Below are 23,609 nucleotides of genomic sequence, written 5' to 3'. Positions count from 1 at the left end.
CCCACAGGGACCAGACACCTCCCAGTCCCCATGGCAAGAGCCAGCAGCACGAGGGATGCAGGACAGGACACGGGGCCTCGTGCCCGCTCCATCACTGCCTTCTGTTGCTGTGATTCATTGCTTTTTATTTTATGGAAGGACAACTAAATCTAATCTATTACTGCTGCTTTTTTAAATAACTGCACGTCTCTTCTGGCAGTTTCATTACTTGCAGTGTTCGCTGGCATTAATTTTGTTAGGGTTTAAGAATTTAATGAGATATTAAAATGCTAAACGCTTTCCTCCGAGCTGATGACAAAAGAAAACGACCAGGCATGGTTTGGTGGGCTGCACAAGAACCCGAGGTAACTGCACAGGGTCACTGGGGGAGCCCAGCAGGAGCCCCACACCATGGCACAAATCCACCGAAGTCACAAATCCACCTCCTAGCAGCCACTTTCGACAGGGCCAGCAGGATATTTTTCCAAATCTGTTTAATACAATTACACCAAAATAATTACACGAGATGGAAATGGATTCATCAAGCAGTACATCTGAGCTGGCTTTTTGTTTCCTCAGACCTCTCTAAGTGCATGTCCAGGTCTGCTCACAGAGTTATTTTCTACCTCTGCTTCAAAGCACTCTTACTGCTATGCCTTGGGAATGAGATATATTCAGTAGATGTGTTTTACAAAACCAATTTCTTCCTGAAGCAAAGATACCTGCTAAGAAAATAATCACCCATTATCAAGCCAGATAAAATTTCATGGAAAGATATATTCACAGTGTTGGGAAATTTGACTCATGTTCTCAAATATCATCATCTCCCTGCAATCACTGTCAAAACAGCTGTAACACTACTGTTATGGCAATCTTCACCAGGTAGTGGTTTTAGGCTTTCTCCCTCAGTGCTGAGTCTCTCGAAGGTAGGTTATCCAGGCTGGATCCAAAACATGGAGAGAGACCAGTATTTACCCTGAAAAATAACATGTGCCAGATTCCCCAGGGTAGATCATCACACAGTGGATACAACTTCCCGGCCGTTTGTGCAGCACCAGCTGCAGAACATCACTTGTCTCTGTTTAACCCAGTAACCTGAAGTTGGGCCACGTGCACGTGTTCCAGAAGAGCATAAAGCCATGCTTAGAAAACAGAGAAATCCATAGGTTGGGCTTGGTATTTCATCCCAGTGACAAATCTCCTGTGCTGATAAGCCATCTGGACAGCCTGCCACTTGGAATAGCTCTTCTGCAGGAGCCGTCCTCCCGTGAAACACCTTCCAAGGGCAGAAGCACGTCTTCACTGCTCCTGCCTTGACTGCTCTGTAATTAAGGAGAGGACCTTTACAGCTTTGGGATAAACCCATCTAACACCTCTGGTGTATGCTCCGTCTTCTGCACAAATTCAGGCTTGCCTGTGCAGGCTCTGCACGCTCCTGTTCACACAAATTGTACCTGTGCTGCCTGAAGACTTTTCCATGGGCTTCTCCTTCTACTTGAGGCACAGAGAAGAGCTGGAGATGTGCACGTCCCCAGGGGTGGCTGCATGCAGCCGTTTGTGTCTCCACGCAAGTCTTCTGCTTCCACGTCACTGGCAGGAAAGGCAGAGCCGCCAGCCACTCCTGGGCCTCACTCACAAGTAGTTCACAAGAGGGTTGTAGCATGAAATTAGCTGGGAATGATTTTTAAAGGCTGATTATAAATGAAGGGATATTGCTTATTTGGGAACTGAATGGGGTGACACACAGGTTATTTGTTTGGCTTCACAAGAGAGATGACAATACTTGCTTTTTCTGCTATCATTGAGCTCTTTGCCATTATTTACTGGTCTGAAATACTGAGATTTCACTACCACGTACATGCCTTCAAAGAAAAAACATCTCTTGCTTTTCTCTGTCTGAATCCAGCTAGTTCTATTGTACCAATTCTAACAAAGCACAGAGAGCCATTATAACCATTTTGATCAGATGAATGAATTCTACATGTTCTCACAAAGCTTAGAGTAAGGCTAAAACTCAGGTTAGTGACCAATTGCCTGAAACGTTTGTTTGTATGCTAAAAGATAAGAACAGCTTGTTTCTGCTTCACAGATCAGAGCGCTCGCACATTTTAATGTGTCACTGTGGTTCTGTTTGTTGTTCCATAAAAGTTACTGCCTCAAAAAACAAAGACAACAATATTGAAATAGGAAGAAAAAAACAGAAGAAAAATGGGAGGTTTCATTACTACAAAAGAGACCCAGCTGAGTTACTCAGGCTGCTTATCTGGTAATGAAAGGAAGGGGCAAATTTGTTATTTTCCAATAAAATCTGGAAAGCGCACTTCAGAAATGAAATAAAAATTGAAGTTACTTACCGCTCGGCATCTTTGCAAGGGAGGAGCTGATGGGAAGGCACGGGCTGGGAGAGCCAGCACAGAACTGTGCCAGCTCCAGGTTCTGCAGGAATTCAGCTCCTTACCGGCTGAAAGGTTCCACTCTTATTACCAGATGATTTACAGAAGAACCCTTGTTTTAATGAGGCCAATCTTTGACGCTGCTTACAGTTTGATGCCCACCTGGGAGCTGAGCAGCACCTGCCCAATGCCCGCACACGGCAGGGCTCGTTAGGGGACTTAGGAGATGAGGCACGTGGAGCCATGCAGCCAACCTCTGCTGGGCAGGGAGAAACGTTGGCACTCTAACTGGAAGCAAAAGACACTGTGAAAACGAACTCTCTCGTTTTGTTTTCACCTCTCACTTTGAAATGAATATGAGAAAACCCCAGGAACACCACTTGTTCCACCAGAAAGCACCAGGTATCCAACACACACAGCTCCACAATAACTCAAAAGTATAGGAAAAGCAGCGCAAGTTGACCTGGTCTAAATGTTTGAGCTAAAACATGAGTCTTTGTTCACGTTTGGGACTCATTGATCCAAGCAAAAGGCTGGCCAGGGCACCCCACAGCAGGCGCACTGGCAGGGTGCTCCCTCGTGGTGGGTTCGCGCACTCCCCATCCTACAAACCCAGGGAACAGCCGGGATTTCTGAGCACTGCCTGCTCCCAGCTGACACCCAGCAGGCTCTCCCAGGAGCTTCATAAGCCTCAAGAGGCCTTAAATAATGATGACCTTTACTTATGAATCAACAGAAGTGAAGACAAAGAGCACTTCAGGCACTTGCTCTCCGGCAGAAGGGGATTCACAAATGTGGCCTAGTTCAGTTCAGTCGATTCTCAAAAGCCAAGAAATTCCTCACGTGTAACTGCGGGGCAGGGATCAATGCAGTGGTGCTGGACAAATGGCCCGCTTCGCAGCCAAGACCTCCTTCATCTGGGAAGCATGATCGAAAGCAAAAGGCATCACACGGCTGCAAAGTTTGTTTGTGCACTGCCTAAAATAAAGTCAGAAAAAAGGTGATATACTGCTATTTCCTTGCAAAATGTCCAGCGCTGGCCTAGATCATGATAAAAATTCATCCAAAGTGTAGCTCAGGGTTCAAAGAGAAGCCTGGGACTGCAACACAGAAGAGCAGTGAGGCATGGATAAAGTATATTTTCTATTAACATTCTTCCCTCTGTATCTATGAATATTAGGTATATATTAGATGCCGCTAATATTCAACACCAACCACAAATGAAATCTTTTTTTTAAAATCAGATTGTGACCATCTTTATAAGTCAGCCTGTCTCCTGTACAAAACATTTGAAATTCTTCCACCTCCCCATGCTTTATACTGACACTACTTTAGCAAATCGCTTACCACAGGATTTTGAGCTTGAAATTCATTTATAGGCATTCCCACCTCTGCCCTCCCCCCTTTGCCCTTTTTCAACCAGTTCAGATTTCATTCCAAGCGGAAGGGACCCCATGGGAAATGCTGTGAATCGGACCGATTCCTACCAGGACATTCTCCAGCACACGAAGCATCCTTCCCGACCGGACGGGTGCACACAAGACTTTCTGCTGTCTGAGCAGACAAAGCCCGCTGGCGGATTTACCCAGCCGTGGGACCAATGCCAGGCAGAGGCTGGCACTCAAAACAAACAAACAAAAAAAGAAAACAACACTCAAAACAAAACAAAAAAACAGCTGTTTGGGTCTGAGCATAGCAAGATCTTTTAGCAATCACTGCTCACGCTGCATATTGTTGTAAACACCTCATTTCATTATGCACGAAGCAAAGAAAGATTAGCTCCTGAGGATACACCTAAAAGAACGGAGAATTAATTAAAATTTATTAAAACAAAACCCGCTAGAAGATCTTCAAAGCAACACAATAATTTTAAAACTCATAACAGAATTGCTTTGGGAACGAACGCCCTACACAGATTAAGTAGAGTCTTTTACCATACTTGCAAATTTTAAGCCTGGGTGCCCTGGCAGCACCCAGAGCCACGCACACAGGTTTTGAGAGGTGGGAGCAGGGAGGCATTTGGCTGTCACTTCCAATCTGTTTGAACACTTGGAGGAAAAGTAGAATATATTTGTATGGATGGAAACACCACAACACCAAAATATGTATTTAAATTATAACAATCAGGCCTAGAAAATGTGTACAGGTTTCAGAGCCTTTGTTATGTAGATGTTAGCTGTAATTAACCTCCAATTGAACATAACAAATGCAGGCATACACAAGAAAAATATTACTAAAAGCAAAGGCTTCGCAATGTATATTTTAATATATTGCAAGCAGATTTGACCACCAGATCAAGCTGCTACAGGTGCAGTGCATGAGGCTCGCCATGGAAAGGACAAGCACAGACAGATGGCAAACACAGCAATACCTGGTGTTTTTCTTAGTGCTCCCCCTTGTAGAGGCACGTCATATATTTAACTTCAACATTTCTGACACAAATAAATGTTTGTTCCTCAAGCTTTTAGAGACAAGCTTAGAAAGCTCACTTGGGTGCAGTCTAAAGGTTCAAAAAGAAAGAGATGGACATTAAAGAATCTCTCCAAAGACCTCCACACAGCAAGTGGAAGGACCGAGTTGTGCCAATCACTCCTCTCAAGATGCTGACCCATGAGGTTTCCAGCACAGGACCCCACACTCCGTGCTGTACCTGCCATTTCAGGACAATGCCTTGCACTTCATCAAGTCCTTTGATCTCAGGATCCCGTGCAGTTCATACTAACACCAGAGCAAGGTAGGCAATACAGGAAAACCCAACATTTTCCCAGAAAAGTAGTGTACAAAGTGGTTTGCTTACCCAGCTCTGGGAGGCCACTGTCACAGAGGGGGACAGGAGCAGCTCCGTTATGTGCCAAAGCCCCTCTCCAAGCTTCATGGCACTTCGGAGAGGAGAGGCAGAGCCAGGCAGCAGGGGAAGCTCCGGCAGCCAGCTGGACCTCGGCCAGCACACCCCGATTAACATCTCTAACACGGTGTGAGGAGTGCCAGGCGGTTTTTAATTACATGATGCAGGTGAGACCTTGTGTTCACACTGCTCCAGAGGAGGGCACCTCCAGCAGCAGCTCCTGCTCAGCATTGAGAAAAGGGAGCAGAAGGAATGTCGCTGAGTTATAACATTACCCACAGCACCCAACGTTAGCACTTACTGTCTGAACGAGGCTGTTTCTGATACCAAGCAACACGGCCATCAACAGGCTGAAGTATGCCAATCAAAATGAATAGAAAAGAGCATTTAACTGTTCACAACACAAAGGAAATACTTTAATCTTGGCCCACACTGTGCCTGTCCATACCCCCGGACTCCAGCGAGCACCTCAGTCACAGGAGGGACGCGGTGAGCAAACAGCTGGGGAAACAAGACCACGGAGCTGCTGGTGTTGTCCTGACATTACTGCAGCACAAAGGCACCTTCCCACCTTGTTTTCCTTCCTGTATCTATGTTTTATATTCAGCAATATTTACAAAGTCATGTAAAGCTGGAGCAGTGCTGGATTTTGATTGCAAGCTGTTTAAAAGCCAGCAGCCTTGTTTAGCAACTTGTCTGTAGAATGCCCACCGCACCGCCAGAGCCACGCGAGCAATAACCCAACTGCTCCCAACACGTGTCTGCTCCAGGTCTATTACTTCCACGGGACATAGTTAGCGGGGTTATTATAACTCCTGCCACTAAGCAGACCGAGACCCGCATACACCTAAGATGTGTCAAGCATTATTGCAATAAGCAAAACTGGTTGTAGCAGGCAGCGATGCAGGCAGGAGGACACAGTGTTACTCCTGAGCATAATATTAGAAACCAGCGGAATATGAAAGCACAACCCCAGGAAACAATATGTCAGATTACCAGAATCACTATTTACTGGTATTGTACATCAAACAGTGAGCACCACTGATGGAAAAATTGTTTACTCTTTGCAGAGAGTTTGACTCCCTCAGAAAAAGGCAATAACAATTGCTTTTGTTCATACTACACTGGGGAGAGAGGGGGAGAGAGTGAGCGAGAAAATACAGAAGGGCTGGGACTAATAACACAGGAACTAATGGAAATAGCTGCCGAACCACTGAGAAGTTGTGGATATTTACTGTGCCTTCATCTCTCCCACTCATGATGTTTCCCTACCTATTACTTTGCTTTGCTAGGCTTCTTATGAGGCTACAAATAATCTCGTCTTATTTTCCTGTTCTACTCCATTTACTATTTTACTTTTTTGAGTGTTTCTTGTATAAGTTGGGGAGAGGAAAAAAAAAACAAAAACAAAAAAAACAACAGTACAAGTTTCTTTCACTATCAACTTTGTAGAAGGAAAGGAAGTAGAAAAAACCAGTGTGGCATACAGGGAGCAAGTAATTATCCCTTTCTTTGCCAGTAAGCTCTAATTCAGAGCCATTTCTGCAAACTTGTCTTCATTTTTACTTGTCTACATGGACAGCCCCACCCAAAACTCCCATCCTTCTAGCCATACTCAGCCTAGGCAAACGCTTGAGCTTAGAATGACAACTGCTGTTTTCGGTTTTCTAATGCCATGCCAAAGGCACAAACTGCCTTCAGTTCTACCCCGAGAACAGATGCAACCACTTCAGTTCCTCGCTTTACTCAGCAGGCTCGCAGAGGGGGCTGGATGCTGAAGGTGTGTGCTGAGCATGAGACGAACCCTGGGTGTCCCCCCCAGTGCCACTGCACCCACACACATCGCTGCTCCTGCCGAGCTCACCAAACACTGCAGGAACCCGGGGCACACCATAACCCTGCCCAAGGACAGCCAGCAAGCGGGGGCATCCCAAACGTCACTTTCGCAGCAAATCTCTACTTCCACTCCCATTAATCTTTGCTCTACCAAGTAATTATGCTGATTGGGGCATTACACAATCAGGCGCTCATCCTAATTCTAGGTAGCACTTACCCTCTGTAAATTAGGGGGGTGATGGTTGCAGTTGTATTTGGGTAAGACAGAGAAATGTAAGGGGGATGGAAACCAAGCACCGTGTGGTTTTAGCTGTTTCAGGTCTTGTGGCAGAGAACTGCTTTACCTTCCTATGTTAACACGTACGGCATCCAGACTCAGCTCCTGCACCAAAGGCAGCATTGCACCCTGCAGATGCAATTAACCTGATGGAAGCAACCCTGGCAAATACAGCCCGGTGGTGGCCAAAGGCATTGCCTGAAGACAGAAGAACCTACTTGAAACTGGCTCAGCAAATGCTCCCCACACCAACATGAGCAGCAGATCCGCAGGATGAGGGCTGGATTTTCCCTCTGCAGCTCTGTGCTTTCCTGGTTAGAGTCACTGGTTTGGTTTTGGGGGGCTGAAAGGACACATACAATCGTGGCACAGCTCTCCCATGGAGCTGTCCAGCTAAAAGCAAGGGGGTCAGCAGCCCCACACCCGCCGGGTTTGGCTCTGCAGGTGCATATTTATATTTTAGCTGATTTAAATCATCCTTTGGAGGAGCACATCAGAGCTGAAATGATTAAAGACTGCAGTTAAAGACCACATTTGCTATGCTGAGCATGGCTGTACCAGAGGACACGAAAGTGCACTTCCTTTTCATTAGCGTGATGGCTGGCTTAATGTATAACCCTACATTACCTGTAGTAGCTGCTAAATCCCATTTTTTCCATACAGATCAGGTCTGTGCCTTCCCTGCTACCACCACAGCCTCTTTGATTACTTAATCAGAAATCCAGAACAACTAGAACGTTCCTCATTTCATCCTTGATTTTTTTCTTTTTCTGTCTTCCTCACCCAGAGAAAGTATTACTGTTGAAAGACTTTTTTTTTTCACCAAAAAAAACTAGATAGATAGCAAACCATGGTGAAAAAATATATGTTTTAAAAAAAGGGGGGAGAGAGAGAAGAACACCTGACAACTGCAGTGCAGTGTTTGTCTTGACACCTTCGGGAATGTCTTGGGTATGCCAGACATGGATCATTTTACAGCCACCTGTTCTGAAGACAGGGACAAAGAGATACCAAAATACCTTTCAGAAAAATCCCCAGAGAAGGCGAGCACGCAGAGGGGAGAGGGAGCCATGCACCCTTCATGCTGCAGATGGAGTCCCCGGGGTGCTGAGCAGCAGGCGCTGGGTGCGGGTCACCCACTGGTACCTGCTAACACCTGCCCTGCCCTCGCAAGGCACACACAGAATTGCAGCCCAGCTAGCAGGCTGGTGTTTTTGTCACTGGCCATCTTTTACTTCTTCCTGCAATATTTATTCTCACTTAAACTTGACAAGCATTGTGCTTGGGCTGAGATGGTGTAGTAATTGGGCTTATAAATGGAAAGAACTAAATGCACTCTTACTCTCATATCTCTTAGCAGCTTAATAACTGGAGATGACTGATGATCAGATCCACCTAGAGACCACAAGTATCGTTTCTGTCATTACAATCAGCCACAGAGCGTTATTTAATAACGGCCCAGTTTCTCCGCTGCACTTGAGATAGGCTCCGGGGAGAAGAGGACCGCTGATTGCAGCTCCCCGATGCCCATGGCAGGCCATCAGCTGCCCAAGCACCAGCTACAGCAGCAGCACAGCAGTGCTGGCTTCTGCACAGCCCCAGCCAGAGCCAGGCACGACACAGCTTGTAACACACCCGCAGGTAACAGCACCCGGTGTCACGCACCCACGCTGGGCACTGGTCACTTCGTGCCACCTGAAGCACAGTGCAGCAGGAGGGGAGAGGCTCCGATTACTTCAGTGCAAGCAGGGACACAACAGGATTAAGTTCAAACCGATTCTCGCTTTCTTTTAACCTTTTAATATTTAATGAAGGTTGGGAACGATGAAGGTCACCAGAAAGCTTGGCGATGGATAACTGTAATGGCCGAAGACAGCTCCAAAGCGTTTAGAGCCCTCCTCCCAGACAGGTATTGACATTCCCTGGATTGTATTGATGTTTCATCTCACGCTTTCCTTTTTCAGACTGATGTAGAGGTTGTGCCTGAAAGTTAACAAAACACCCCTCACCCTGCTAGGCAGCTGAACCCATAAATCCTGGTGTAAGGCAGCAAAGCATAAGCAGAGTGACCCCTGAAGCCTGCACTGGTGTAGGGCTCCAGTCGGAGCTCCTTCTGTCATGTTTCTGCCATGTTCCACCCAGCAGAACAGAGACTGTGTGAAATGCGACTGCCAGGCATTTTTCTTAGAAAATAAAGAGGTAAGAGGGTAGAAGGAAACGCTCCTTTTAAGAGGTGCCAGATGGCTACACAACCCCACCGGCGTTCAGTGAGAGCAGTGCCCATCAGCAGATTTCACATGGATGGTTAGGATCCCCGGGGCACTGCCCAGGTGGTGCAGCACTGCAAACATCATGAGCTAAACACATCCCCGTGGCTGTAACACATTGCTTGGAAGCAGCACTGGTCAGGTATTGCACAGGGGAAAACATACTGCCCTGAACTCTAAGCCCAGTAACAGCTTAATCTGCTTGATGCTCAGGTCTTTAATAGGAAAGGGTTAAAATAAAAGAAACAGAATATTCCTTCAGTGTCAGAGAAAATGCAGTTTTCTTACCAGACCGAAGCAAGCATGTAGCACTATAAATACTGGTGCTCCCCCCTCTCCCTTATTTATCTGTTCTGATATTTATTGCATCCAAAATAAGAAATACCTGAAACCTGACAGTAACTCCAAGTTGTACATTTTCAGTACAAAGTTTTAAAGCATTATTAAAAGAAAAAAAAAAAAGTAGATGTAGTCATACATGGAAAGCTATGTGAACTGGAGAATGCTCAATCCCACCCTCCCTTGGCATTTGCACTTCTGTCATTGCTGAACCCCAAATTACCAAAATTCTGGGGGGATCACTCCTCACTATGGTAAAGTTTCCAAGATGCATTCCCAGAGGGCCTAGAAAGTTCCTTGCTCCAATATCGATCCCCTCCGAGTGTCACTTTTCAGTTTATTTCCAGGCAGGGCCGTCTGTCAGCCAAGGCCATGTGAGACGATGCCCACGGCCGAGGCACCAGGCCCTGCTGAGCACCCCAGTGACTGCACAGGAAGATATATCCCTAAGCCTCCTCCTGCACTTACAGCTTCATTGGTATGTTGGATGGGTTTCCGCCACCATTTCAAGAAAATTGCTTGAGGACAGAAAGGAAGATTAGTTCTTCTGAAGACTGGAAAAACAACAGCAGTTATATTCCTACCTATAAATCTGATTTCCTTGATTGCAGCTGGCTTTAGAGTACCACAGGATTCCCAGGAACTTCACAAACAGTGAAAATTGGCTGTAATTAAGCTTGACTTTCACAGCTATATCCAAATCTTGCTAACATATCATGTCTGAGGTTGAGTACCTTTATAGTAAAACACATCACAAGTGCCTCCAGAACTGAGAGTCAAATCCTGATTTCCTACTCAATAATAAAAGGCTGGGAAACATTTTAAAGATAACCACCAGTTCCTACAGGTTCCTGCTGCCTCTGACCCCTCCTGGTCACTGCTAGATGCTGCTCAGCATTTAAACAGAACTTAAAACATGTCACCTGTGATTTTCCCCATATAATCCTCAGCCTTGGGCTAAACCTGCCAAAGGACTGGGTTCTGCTTTGAGGGGTGGCAGTGGAGGAGCAGGGACTTGAGCAGTTCCCTCTTGGTTTAAGACCAGAGCAGATACTGATGTTTTATGGATGATTTGCATCTCCCTAGACCTGGTCAGCCCCACAAGAGCCCAGTCACAACTGTGGCTCAGCACCTGAAAGGTGATTAGAAATCTTCTTGTCTACAGGCACCAAGCATGAGCTGTATTTCACCTGGGCATTTGCAGGATTAACTCTGATTTTAACCTGTTTTAAGTTACCTGGTTCCAGCAGCAACCTTACCCTACTGCTCACGCACACACACCTGCTTGCAATTCCTTTTTGTGCACAGCAGCCCCAAGACACAGGTGGATCAGGTCACCACCCCAAGCTCTGCCCCTGGCCTTGTCCTGTGCTGCCCCAGGGCCCTGGGGGGCTTCCCCTGCTCCACAGCCACAGGGGGGTCCTGGATGAAATGGTGAATGAAATTCTGTTTCTGGAGTTTCAGAAGCAAGTGACCAGCACCACTGCAGTGCCCTGGGGAGCAAGGAGAGAGAGAGAGGGAGGGGAAGGAACCTAATTCTCCCTTTTAAACAGCCTACCCATATTAAAATGGAATGCATCTTAAGTGCACCATAAAACATATTCTTCATCCCATTTGCCACTTAACTGGAGCTCTTTTTCTGCCTGCCTAAACACAAGCCTAAGGCCCTTTGCTACTGATACCCATAAGCACAACTTAATAGTGAGACCAGTGCTGGAGATGCAACTTTAATAAGTGTGGTTTGGAAGTGGCCTGGAAGAAATGTAATGAACATATTGGTTGTTTAGCCTGCTCCGAGTGCTTAGATCAATACAACAGCGTTTCCTTATTGCAACTTATTAGCCCAGTCATTTCTTTTTTGCCATCCCTGACCTCATGCGCAGCAACCAGAGAAGTGGCAGGAGAAAAGGACTCGAGCTGTGCTGATCTGAATGTAATTAACATAAGCGCACTCTGCACAAGGGCTCAAAAGATGCTGTTGTAGGAGCTGATGGCCAGGATGCTGGGACCAGAGCCCAGCAGGGAGCAGGAGCCCAGCAGCTCCCACCCTGCAGGGACCCCCCCAGCCCCTCCGCAGCCCCCAGCTGGAGCCCCGAGGCTTTGTGACAAGCACCAGGGACACCAAGCTCGGTGGTGTGCAGCTCCCTGCAAACCAGCAAGGAGAGAGGACGGCTTTATCATCTCCAGCACCGAGCTAAATCTTTAGAAAGAATAAACACCAGGAAGAAAACGTGGTATTGACCAAAAGCTACCAGAAATTTGTAGAGGCAATTGAAGGTTATAGTCTAACGCCGCAGAAGATAAAACTTTGGACAGCCTGTATAGATACCACCCCACTTGCTCTTTGCCAGGAGCCTATCTATTTCCAGCACATGTGAGCTTTGCAGTGTTATGCTTTATTCATACGCTTCAGGATTAAAAAAATGAAGACAGTGCCTGTACTGCCAGAGCATGCTACAATAATACCACATTTGAAGACTTCTTTTTTCCCCCCATCTATCCAATTATTTTTCTTCCTAGGTTCTAGAAGGAAAAATACAGGTGAGGGAAAACACCTACCTAAAGTTCAAGAAACTTAGGTTTTTTTTGTGCTTGTCAAGTTGTCAAAACTCACTGGCTCCCAGTGAACACAGATTACACTGAACATGGATTACTGCCAGACAAACTCAGCAGCCCTCATATGCTATGAGAGCTCCACATCCAAGTTTTTTTCTTTCCTGCTGAACATTAAAGACTCGTAGGCTGTGGTATCCCTAATGGAAGGGGATTTTCTGTGCTGTTCTATGTTGAAAACTGCAGTTATGCTCCTTTCTGGTTTTTGGCCAACACCGATTAGGATCTGCTGTTTGCAGCAGAAAATGCTTGTCCTGTCTCTGCTTCCCTCTTCCCCACCCCTTCTCCCAGCTCTCCTTTCTGAGGTGGGTATTTGTCTCATTTCAGGAGCATGGAAGATACCGGGGTAAAATACCTCTAATGGAGCAAACCAATGGGACAAACAAGAGCATCAGCTATACCAGACCTGACTACTGCTAATAAGCACTTCATAAGCAATAAATCTGCACAGAGGTTTCCTAACGTTTCAGTTAGGAAATGGCTGTATTCCCCAAAGAGATGAAAATACTCCGTTAGCAACCAATTTTATCTCGGAGATGATGCGTGGCCCGCTGAACATAATTTAATTAAAACTGTAAGGCAGAATAAAACTTTGTCATATAAATGCTTTGTTTTTAATTATAACACTTCATAAATATTTTCCAGAATTACGCTATCTCAGGAAACAAGTTTTCATTGTTTTGTTTAGCTTATTTGAGACACCCAGCTTTAATAACAGCGTTACCCAGATGGCAAAATCCGAGCTGACACGCGTACTCACCCATAAATTACACAAAGAAATCCGCCTGGTAACGAGAAGCTGACTCAGATCCAGGTGACACATCAGTCTCTTGCAGTGCATTCACCACTTAGAGAACCACACGTTACAGTGAGCATCCTGCCAACAAAAGGCACCAAGGGGAAAGCCCTGGGTGCTGGCTGGGCTTGTCCCTGCTGCCTGCCTCCCAAAAAGCCTCCGGAGGCACCAACAGCAGGGTGAGGCCTTGGGCAGGCAGGGGCTGTGAGGGCACGTGGATGAGGATGGACTTCTAGGAGAAGAGCGGACAGGACAGGCTGGCTGGGGACACATGGCACTGGCACAGCCCCAGCAGGGTGACCGCATGTGGAGCACGGCCGCAGGCGCCGCTGCACAGCCCGTGGCGAGGTGCATGCCACACGTCTTATCCATCAGTGGCAAAACTCCACTGAGCACCAAAACAACAGCATCCATGAAAGCCTAATGTCTACTTAATAGCCCTAAGTGATTGAATTAATCTCCCTGGCACTGCTTCTCCAAAGCGAGCCACAGCCAGGCTCCTGGTACACTCTCACCCGTCTCAGGCGCAGATCCCTCCTCTTGTTACTGAGGTGCAGGCTCTGGCTCCTCTTACCTCTGGAGATGAAGTGTTCATACAGAGAAACCCTCAGCTTTTCTACCAGCAGCAATAAATATGATTGTGCATTCAGTTTCCTGAGGGAATCACTCATCAGCTCATGCTGCCTGAACCATTTTTAATTTTTTGCTCTCCAAGGCGAAAACCTGGAATTCCCTATGTTAGACCCAAATAAGATTTTGCTTCAATCTAGTTTAGTCTCATGCCTCATTACCTGTGAAGCCATACATACAGCATTTTCCTCACTGCTTTATAGTGATATATATACATATTGCTGTATACATTTACCTTTTTAAGAAAAGCAAACAGCATCCCAAGGCAGCTTCTGCTGCAGACTTCTCAAAGCACAAACACAACCGTTTTCTCTGACCTTAGACAAGGCTGTCAGTAAATGAGGTCCCCCCTGCTGAAAAAGCCAGTGGACTTCTTCTCTTCCTCCTCTTGCTCATCTCTGACAGATGTTCAGTGCAGAAATTCCCATCCTCAACCAATTTTCCTCCCTCCACGACCTTCGTCCCTTAGCAGATCCCGACTGCTCGGAGCGGAGAAGCAGAAAGCCCTGGTACCACCCAGCTCAGTCCTTTACTACATACACGTACCGTGGTCACCATGGGACCCTGTAAGCTCAGCACTCCCCTCCACCTCATGGCCATGGGGCAGGAGCAGCACGTCACAGCACATCACAGCGCATCGCCCACCGCCAGCAGCTCTCCGCCCCGCACACCGCCCTCGCAGGGACCCACGCTGCAGCTCCACGGGCGCTGCATGAGAAAAGAGGATGTGCGAGTCCCACTTCTCTTTTCTGTGGCTGAGGCTGGAGGACTAGAGGCTAAAATAAAACAGAAAAATAGCTTTTCTATAAGCTCCCAGGAGCTGGAGGTAGTTTAAATGCTACTCAACAGTATTAAGAAAATAAATCTTCAGGAATCAAAGTCCCCAAACAACATTTATTCATAGCTCTAGACCCACTTCTATCCCCCTCTTTGAGCTGAAGAAACTTTTTGTGAAAAGCTTTTTATAATCCAATCTGAAGTTCGCTGCTCTGCATTTTATGCAATACAGACAGACCTGGAAGTTTTACAGAACAAAATGATCACTGCTCTGCCTGCTACGATAAGAGTCCCATTTGGCGAGTGTACTAACAGCAGCCATGTACCACATGAAGGCTCATTTCTAACTACAAGATCTTATTATCTATTAAATATGAAAGCAATTTTTTAAAGTTTTATGAAAAGTTTAAGATACTTTCTTAGAAGTGAAAAAAGGGACACGAGTTTAGTAACAGGAAGATGTAAGGATGCTCATCCAAAGAAGCAACCATAGACCATCACACACATATAACACCTTTCAGCCAAAGGCCTTGAAGCACTTTCCAATACCAATTTAACTTCTTTACATCTCTCAGGAGGTGGATGAAGCTTAAAAGAATGGTGGAATGAGGTAACAAAGATACTAACCAACCGGTCAGTCACATAACCCTTCACAGAGAGGAGGCTCCCAAAACCAAACCTGGCCAGAAGCTTTCCACTAGGTAGTCTCCAAACATGCACTCTTCAAGGTCTTCCCCCAGCCAAAAGCAAGCCTTGACTGATAAAACACACCAGGTACAGCAGAGCCTAGACAGATCAATGTCCCCAAAAGCCCATGCTGCTCATCAGGCAGCAGAGCTGGGACCAACACCCAGCCCAGCAGTGCTCTGCACTCCATCGCTGCACTAACACAAGGTTTAGTCTCATTTATCTCTAGAAAGTTCAAAAGCACTAACGTGACTCTTCTATCTTAGCACTGATACCCTTCAAAAGCCCAACTGAGGCTGCCTCTCAGCATTAAAAGGAAGAAGATCCATATCTTGGCATTATCAGGAACAGCTGTTCCCTATTCATCAAAATGAGTTTAGCTGTGAATGCATAGCATGTGTAATACGGCCTTAATTAGAGATGTGCATTCTCTGTGAAATCCTTGTAATTAGTGATACGAGAGCTGCTCATTTTTCTGGTAGAAATGAATTTACCACAGCAAGTTTGGCAGCATCTTATTTCAGAGAGGCAGGTATCTGCACAAGGCAGGAGTTTTGTTCATTTTCGTGGCTTTTTATTTTTATTACTTACTGAAATGTACTATTACCTACAAATCATGCACAATAGACATAGGGCACAGTGAGCCATGATTTCCAGACCTGTAATGACAGTGCAATACCTCATTATATCGACTATTTGTTCTTGATCATAGTAGCCCACCTGCACCTATGTATGCTGCTGTCAGCAGGAGGCGTCAGGATAGAGCACAAGCAAATACACCACACACAGCAGAGTTGGAGGAAAAGAACAGTTCTGATGAAAAATAAACAAATAAAGAAATAAATAGCCCCATCTTCCACCTCTCACATCCTCTAGTATATATACACAACAACCAGGAAACTAAACCAGCAATATGTGACCGATACTGGCCGCAGAGTGGAAATAGCAGCCAGTACTAACAGCAGCCTGCTAGGGAGCAACCCTGGCTAACATTCACGCTGGAATTTTAGAGGACGAGAAGATGAACAAGTCAATTACAGAATGCCCCGCTCCTCATCTTCCCAGAGTAATTGAAGATTCAGTATCATTTTTACTGAGTTATTTTTAATTGGTCTCATTTGCTGAAGTAAATTAGGTGTAGCATTGTCCTCAGTATGATGTATGCATCTGTGCAAATAGGAAAGAAAACATTAAAAAATTTCAAAGCACTGCCATGGAAAAACAGACAAAATCAGATAAATGCAATTAATTTCTAAGCCTACCCTTGAAAAATTATGATGTTAATCTATTTATTTGACTGTTAGTGATGGTTTCCATCAAGGTCAGGAGAAATTGCTCAATTAATAAATGTCTGCTTGCACCTGACAACAATAAAAGTTTCCCTGGAGTGCAATAAGCTAAAAGACCGTGACCTCAGACACAGACAGTGAACTTTGTATTGTCTTTTCTTTTCTTTTCTTTTCTTTTCTTTTCTTTTCTTTTCTTTTCTTTTCTTTTCTTTTCTTTTCTTTTCTTTTCTTTTTTTTTTTTTTTTTCCCAAGATTGAACAATAATCACACTGCTTGTGGGCTGCATTTCTCAGCGTCTGAGAACTGTTTGCTGTCCTGGGGACCTGAGGTGTGGCTGCAGACGGCTGGCTGGAAGCCAGACCTGCAGAAACCTGAAGAAACCTGCAGATCCATCGCTGCCTCGAATGCCAGGACAGCTCTGATGGATGCAGCCCTGCTCTGTGCCCAGGCTTGCACACACGGGTGCTTGGCAGCCTTCAGCCAAGCTAGGGGACAGCGTCCCAGTGGCCAAGCGTTTGCAGGCAGCATGTACCGAGCTGCAGCCTGAATCCAATGGCAGGGTACTGAGCAAAAAATAAGCACTTTCAATGGCCTGGTCAAACCAAAAACCACCCTTCCATGTTCTTATCCGTGGCAACCAAACCTTCCTGTTTGTGTTGTTTTCTTATCAACGCTCTCTCTAGTTAATTTACTAAACTCCAGCAAAACTAATTTAATTCCCCGGAGAATGGCAATGAATGTACTGGATAAGCACGGTTCCATCCCAATTTCCCCCTTGGGAGGAGTAAAAGCGGCTTGGCAGAGGTGCCCGACCCATTCCCACCCTCAGCACGGACCCAGATTGGAGCTGGCACAAGTGGAGGCTCCCATGAAGTCTGACTGACACTGCCACAGCCAAGGCTCTGCCTCAGGGACCCTCATGAAACACATTAGGTGCAGTGGTTTTAATTACCCCTGCAATATGCTTTCCCTAAATCTGAATTATTTCCAGCAGGGTGTGTCTGTACGCGGCTGGCAAGCGAGCGTGGCCCTTGCGGCTCTGCTGTGTCTGATGTCTCTCGGGTCTTTTTTCTCCCCAGATTAATTAAGGTCTGAATTCAAGTTTCTGTCAATGTCTGGAATAAGGTTTATGGAGGTCCTTAGGGTTAATTTATAATCCCCTAAAGAATAAGTAAATATTTAAACTGCCCCCACAGTTGTAATTGAATGTTTTAATTCATGTCAGCAGACTGAGCGAAGCAAATTCTTCCATTGCTGTGATTATTTATTAAACAAAATTACAATAGAAAATCATTCTTGTCATTTTGCTAGAGTGTGTATGTATACCAAGAAGTTACCCCTCAAATTTATGAGTCCCAGATGACGACAGCTTTCCAAAGAAGCAGGTGAGTGCAAACCACTTGCTGCCTAGCTGAACACGCAGGTGAAACCCAGCGGGACAGCGGAGGCTCTGCTGGAGGCGAAGGAGCTCCCACCGAGACCCAGGCCCTGCAGTGAGGGGCAGGAGGGACCCAGGACACTGCAGGAGCTTGTCATGGACAGCAGCAGCAGGAGCACGGACGGCAGAGCTGGGGCCACGCTCGTACCACCCGGTGTTTGCTGTAGCAAAGTCACCTCCTCGCCTGCAGCAGCACATCACAGCCTTGTGCTCCGATGGCCTGCTCCGGCAAAAGGCACCACGGGAGTACCCCTAAAGACATGGGGGGAATGTGAATAATGGCATCGCTTCAGGTGAAGCATCACCTGAGCCCCTGAGGGAAGAGGAGGAGAAGCCGCAGGTGAGCAGAGGCAGGGCAGGAGCTGGGACCCGGGAACGAGAAGTCACGGAGGGGCCGGGCTTCCCGGCTCCCATTCCCATTCTGCTTACGTGGGCTGACGGTAACTGGTGGCTTTTTAAATTTAATAGCTTCTAATGGAGGCCAAAATATTATTGATAACCACAATCATCTCCTGATGTGCCCATTAAGGCAGTGCTGCTCATTTCTGTCGTGCTTTATAACATCTATTAGTCACCAGTTTTTACACCAGAATCCTACTCGTTTCAGGCAGGAACAGACATTACCGGGAGGAGCCGTGGCCCCAGTACGAGCTGGTGGAGGTTTCCACAGCAGCATTAGACGTGCTGTGCTCCAGAGCGCTGCCCTGCGCCCCCACGTCCTGCCCGGCTGTGTGTCCGTGCTAGAGACGTGCGTGTGGCCACCCCTTAAGGGATTTGGGGACTGGAATTTCATTAAGACCTCAGGTGATGAGGTTTAGCAATGAAATAACCAATAAGCAAGTGTGTCATGTCTAAAAACCCACAGGGGCAGCAAAATTGTTTTGAGCCTTGACATTTCTTTTGCTAGCCCTCTCTAGCCTACCGCATTTTGTTGGGGTGTTCACAGACTCCCCGAATGGCTTGGGCTGGAAGGGACCCCAAAGCCCACCCTGCTCCAACCCCGTGCCGTGGGCAGGGACACCTGCTGATCCTCCTGGTGAAGGTAAGCACCATTGCCAGACCCTTTGTGCCCTCGTAGCAATGGGGTCAGCGGGGTGTCCTCAGAGCCTGCAATTAGCACTGCTGCCCCGGGTGGGGTAACGACGGGCACAGGGCCAGCGCTCTCTGGTGACCAGCACCACGGCTGAATGAACTACCAGCAAACAGTGGTCCCCAACCTCATGGCCAGCAGCCGTGCTCCTCGTGAGGACCTCCACTATCTGCTATCACCATGGGCGAGCCCGGCTCGGCTTTGCTCCGACCTGGCTGTGCTGAGGCTGTCACCCTGCATGTGGTGCTGCTACAGAGCGAGGCTGGCACGGGCCAAAGTTAATCATATCAGCTGGGATGTATGTTACAATTCAACTAACAGAGACAAAGGCAGCTGGTGAGAGTTTTTGTGCATCCAGGAGAACTTATCAATGTTTTATAAATACTCAGTTTACATTCTAAGCATCACAAATCATTGTAAATCACCCCTCCTTCTCATGACAGTGATTGCATTTAAATTTTGCTGAGGGTTTCTTACAGTTCTGTCCCTTGAATAGGAGGTTTAGATTTCTGATACTGCAGGCAAAAGACAGAGATGTATTGAAAATTAAGGTACCTAAATAATTAACCCCAATACTAAGTCTTAGAGGCAATTCAATAAAGTACTCTCTGGGACCCAGCTGACAGTGAATAATATCCACCCTCCCCGCATCACACAGGCTGCAGAAACAATTTTATGTTGCCATTACACCATGGCACTTAACTGTTTGTGTTCTTCGGAGAGACAGCATTGCCTTGAAACCGTGTCATCAGAAACCGTTGTGCACCTGGGAAATGGGAGGAATAAACCCACAGGACGAATGGGTGAGGCTTCCTCATCCCAAGGTGGAGCCACACCTTGAGCCTAAGCATATTATCAAAGCCATGTAACTTGTTGCTCTAAAAATCCCCTTCTGTCAGCCGCCATGCTCGGCGATGCCCTGTTAGAGGCGTTTTAACAACCTGGCTCTGATCTAAGCCTGCCAGCATTTTGCAGAACTCTTCAGCATCCTAAGGATTTTTATGTGTGTTTGATGAATTATTTATGGACTTTAGATTGCAAATACGGTGCAGAAAGGAATAGACAAGCTGGGTGAGTCCATTTGGCTAATGTAAGATCCAGCCACAATTCCTGGATTATAATGTTGGAGAACCAGAAATGTCCTTTTTGTTCTGGAATTACTCTTCACACTGACAGCCTCTGCAGCACGGGCTGGGTTAGAAGCAGAGTTAATACGGGCAGCTGAAACAGCTGAAAGCCAGGAAAACTGAGGGTGTCCAAACAATGAGACACATCTCTGTGAATAATGGTCAAAGTATTAGTCCTACAGGTGAAACAGAAGAGCAGTTGACCATGCACATTAGGAGCTGTGGGTTTGGGTCCGTTTCTCCATGATGGAAAGGTTTCCAAGTGGCCTCCACAGAATTTTTCTGTACCTTGGCATTATGGGGAGGCATTACTGTTAATGACGTGAAGTTGATAATGGGGAGAACTGGCAGAAAATCTTTCCATGGAAGAGTAATAAATGCTACGGGTGCATAAGGTGACAGCTGCAATTTCAAAAGGATCAATACATGTTACAGCGGTATTTATACCGGGGATGATGGTAAGGAGCAATTCTCTCACCAACCCTCACTAATACAATCAGTGCTCAGCTGAGCTCTTCTGGCTCACTGATAATGAATGGGGCCAGTTTGGATGTGGGAAATGGGGAAATGCATTAACTTCTCCCAAGGCTGCGCACTTCAGCCCAATCCCTTGCAGTTTCTCCTCACCACCGAAAACTCCTGCCCACGCTGCTTGGGGCTGGGTGAAGCTGTCAGATGTTCCTAGAAGCACTGCTCAGCCCTCAATAGCTAACACGGAGACAGTGAACGCTGCAGCAGGTATTGCCTCCTCTCCTGGTGCGTGCTGCAGGTGCCCAGCACAATGGGGCGGCTGCTCTCAGCACTGCTGGCAGCTGGGCAGCAGCCCTGGGGTGATCTCACATTGTCCACTGCTGAGCTGCTGAATTGTTATTATTATATTTGCTTCTGCTTATTAAAGAAGTACACAACAGCACTACATCCTGTAAGGCTGAATACGCTTAGCAGGACCTGAAGGCACTCTGGATTTATACACGTTCGGGTCATTGTTAATGATCTCCTTGACTTGCCTTACATAATGGCTTTATTCACTCGAGTGCAAATTTGCCATCTGGGCATCCACATGCTCCTACACGTCCTGTATGTGCGGGACAGCCATGTCAGGGGGAGCTGATGCTGGAGAGAGAACAACACCAACTCCTGTGCATGCCGCGGGCAGGCTGTGTCTCTTGGTTTTCCTGATGGCTGCTTATTGCTTGGTAAAGATGCAGCTTCCAGATTTTGTTGTGGAGGGGTGGCAAGAAAGAATCTCAGGTAAACTGTAATTAGGAAAGTATTCCTAGAGGAAGGAGGGTTACTAAATCCTAGAAAGGCCCAGTCATCCTAACCACCTGAACGTCAGCTCTCTGCAGTGGAAGGGCAGAGGGGTCCGGGTGAGAGGCCGGGCTCTGCTGCACGACGGCCTCCAGCTCCCTGCTCTCCTGAAACCAACCTGTACCTAACATCTCCTTCCTTTCCGCCTGTGCACCGGGACTGTGCTACCAAGGCAGCATTTGGGATTACTGTATGACCATCACTTAGTATTGACCACCAGCATGTCTGCAGCCAGCTGCTCTTGCCACGCAGGAGAAAAAGCAAATGAGGAATTGCACAAAAGCAATACTCCAGCAGTATCCCAACAGTACTGCAGGACAAAGCCATCAATACCTTCAGAAATGTTCATTTCTTTTGAAAACAGATTTCTCGCTCTGCAAGCAATCAATACCACTTGCTGAGACATCCGTGTTTATGAAAGCACTGCCAAAGGGCTGCAGCCAGGGCAGAGGCCAGCTGGTGGGGAGGCACGGCACAGAGGCTGCGCACCCCTGCCAGCCTGGGTCTGTGACAGTGATGTGGGTTTGGGGTCCCTGCCTGCCCCTAAGGAACAGCCAAATAAACCTGATACCTCTGAGCCTGATACCTCTCTCTTTTCTCCTGCTAATTACTCCATTCAGCTTTATCCTTATCTCCCAGTTTTGCTGGATATCACTTTTCTAATACGCACTCTAATCTAAACAGCTTCCAGCCATAACACTCCTGCCTCCCTTCCATCACTCTCCACTGTAAAAGCCTACAAAAAGCAGAAGGGACCTCAATGCCTTCTCCTCGTGATTATCTTACATCCAAGTGACTGATCCTGACCCAGCAACAACAGCTCTCCACATCATGGATGGGACTGAGGAAGATGGCTATAGACAAATCCTAAGAGACACTGGGTATTTGGTTCACCAAAATTTGGTGGGGGCACCATGGCAGTGGGGAAGAACTGCCATGTACCTATATGATTTTGCTTGTGGATATACAAGGGATTTAAATGCCAGCACAGAAAATTTCTGGATTGCAGAATTAGAGACCTAGGAGCGGTCGTGCAGACCTGATCTGGCATGGTGCTGGCTGGTACGAAGTCAATCAGCACGTTGAAACTCTTGGCGGAGGGCTTATTCCCAAATCAGTGCTTTCTATGCTGTGGCTGCAGGGGTTTTCATCCCTTTCTGGGAATCCGGATATCACACTGCGGCCTCACACAGCTGAACGCTTCCTTATGTCTAAATCAGGACAATTATTTGATTTAGACATGCAGTAGATGCTGGGAGTACAGAAAGGAGGCAAGAAAAGGGAGGGAAAAGAGGAATAAATCACTGAGCACGAGTTTGCCATATAAGCCCTTTATAAACAGCTCATTTAGGAGAGATGACTCCTACTGTTTCATTTAGCTTGAAGAAAATCTGTTCTTTTATCTTCGTGCACTGTTCCTCCAGGAGTGTGAAGGACTCAGCTAGACATCTGCTGGCTGTGGCCACTGGCCAAGGCTGCACTAATTGCATAAGTGTTTTGGCTTGCAAATGCAACAAGTTTGGCATCCCCATTTAGTGCATGCCGCATGACATTCTTTTAAGTTATTGCCGTTAAGCATCTGAATCCCAGCCAGGTGCACATGAAGTGACTGGCATGAGATGTAGCTTTATTCACTAGGCTCAATGAAACAAAAGGAGCTGGTGTCCAGGTTACTCCTGCTCCAGGTGAAGGCTCTGAAACACTCTCTCAGACCCTGGAAGGCCACCCCTGCAGGCACAGAAGTGAAGGGAGCCGCAGCTTTTGGGAGGAGCACAAGGATATGTGCAGCAAGTACACTGTGTTGTGATGAAAGACGTGGCCATCTGCCAGTGCTGTGACAAGCCACTTGCAAAGTTACAGCCCCTGCAAGCTGGTCCTTACAGAGGCCCTGGGGGGAAGATGTGTTCATCCCCTT

The 23,609-nt window shown here is 46.8% G+C and overlaps 1 long non-coding RNA gene across 3 annotated transcripts; it reads right to left on the bottom strand.

Moving 5' to 3' along the window:
* Positions 1-456: 456 nt before the first annotated feature.
* On the bottom strand, positions 457-15,863 carry LOC110351416 (uncharacterized). Of its 3 annotated transcripts, XR_011812574.1 has the most exons (4): positions 15,380-15,863; positions 14,522-14,751; positions 2,334-3,350; positions 457-1,650 (listed from the first exon to the last, which is right to left on the bottom strand). It is a non-coding gene; the product is annotated as an uncharacterized lncRNA (long non-coding RNA). The 3 variants fall into 3 exon arrangements; XR_005269223.2 differs by having other exon boundaries at positions 457-3,350; positions 14,211-14,751; XR_002398840.4 differs by having other exon boundaries at positions 457-3,350.
* Between the last annotated feature and the right edge of the window lie 7,746 nt (positions 15,864-23,609).

Source organism: Anas platyrhynchos, chromosome 13 (genome assembly GCF_047663525.1).
Source record: "Anas platyrhynchos isolate ZD024472 breed Pekin duck chromosome 13, IASCAAS_PekinDuck_T2T, whole genome shotgun sequence".
Taxonomy (NCBI): domain Eukaryota; kingdom Metazoa; phylum Chordata; class Aves; order Anseriformes; family Anatidae; genus Anas; species Anas platyrhynchos.
This window is presented reverse-complemented; position numbering and strand designations above follow the sequence as displayed.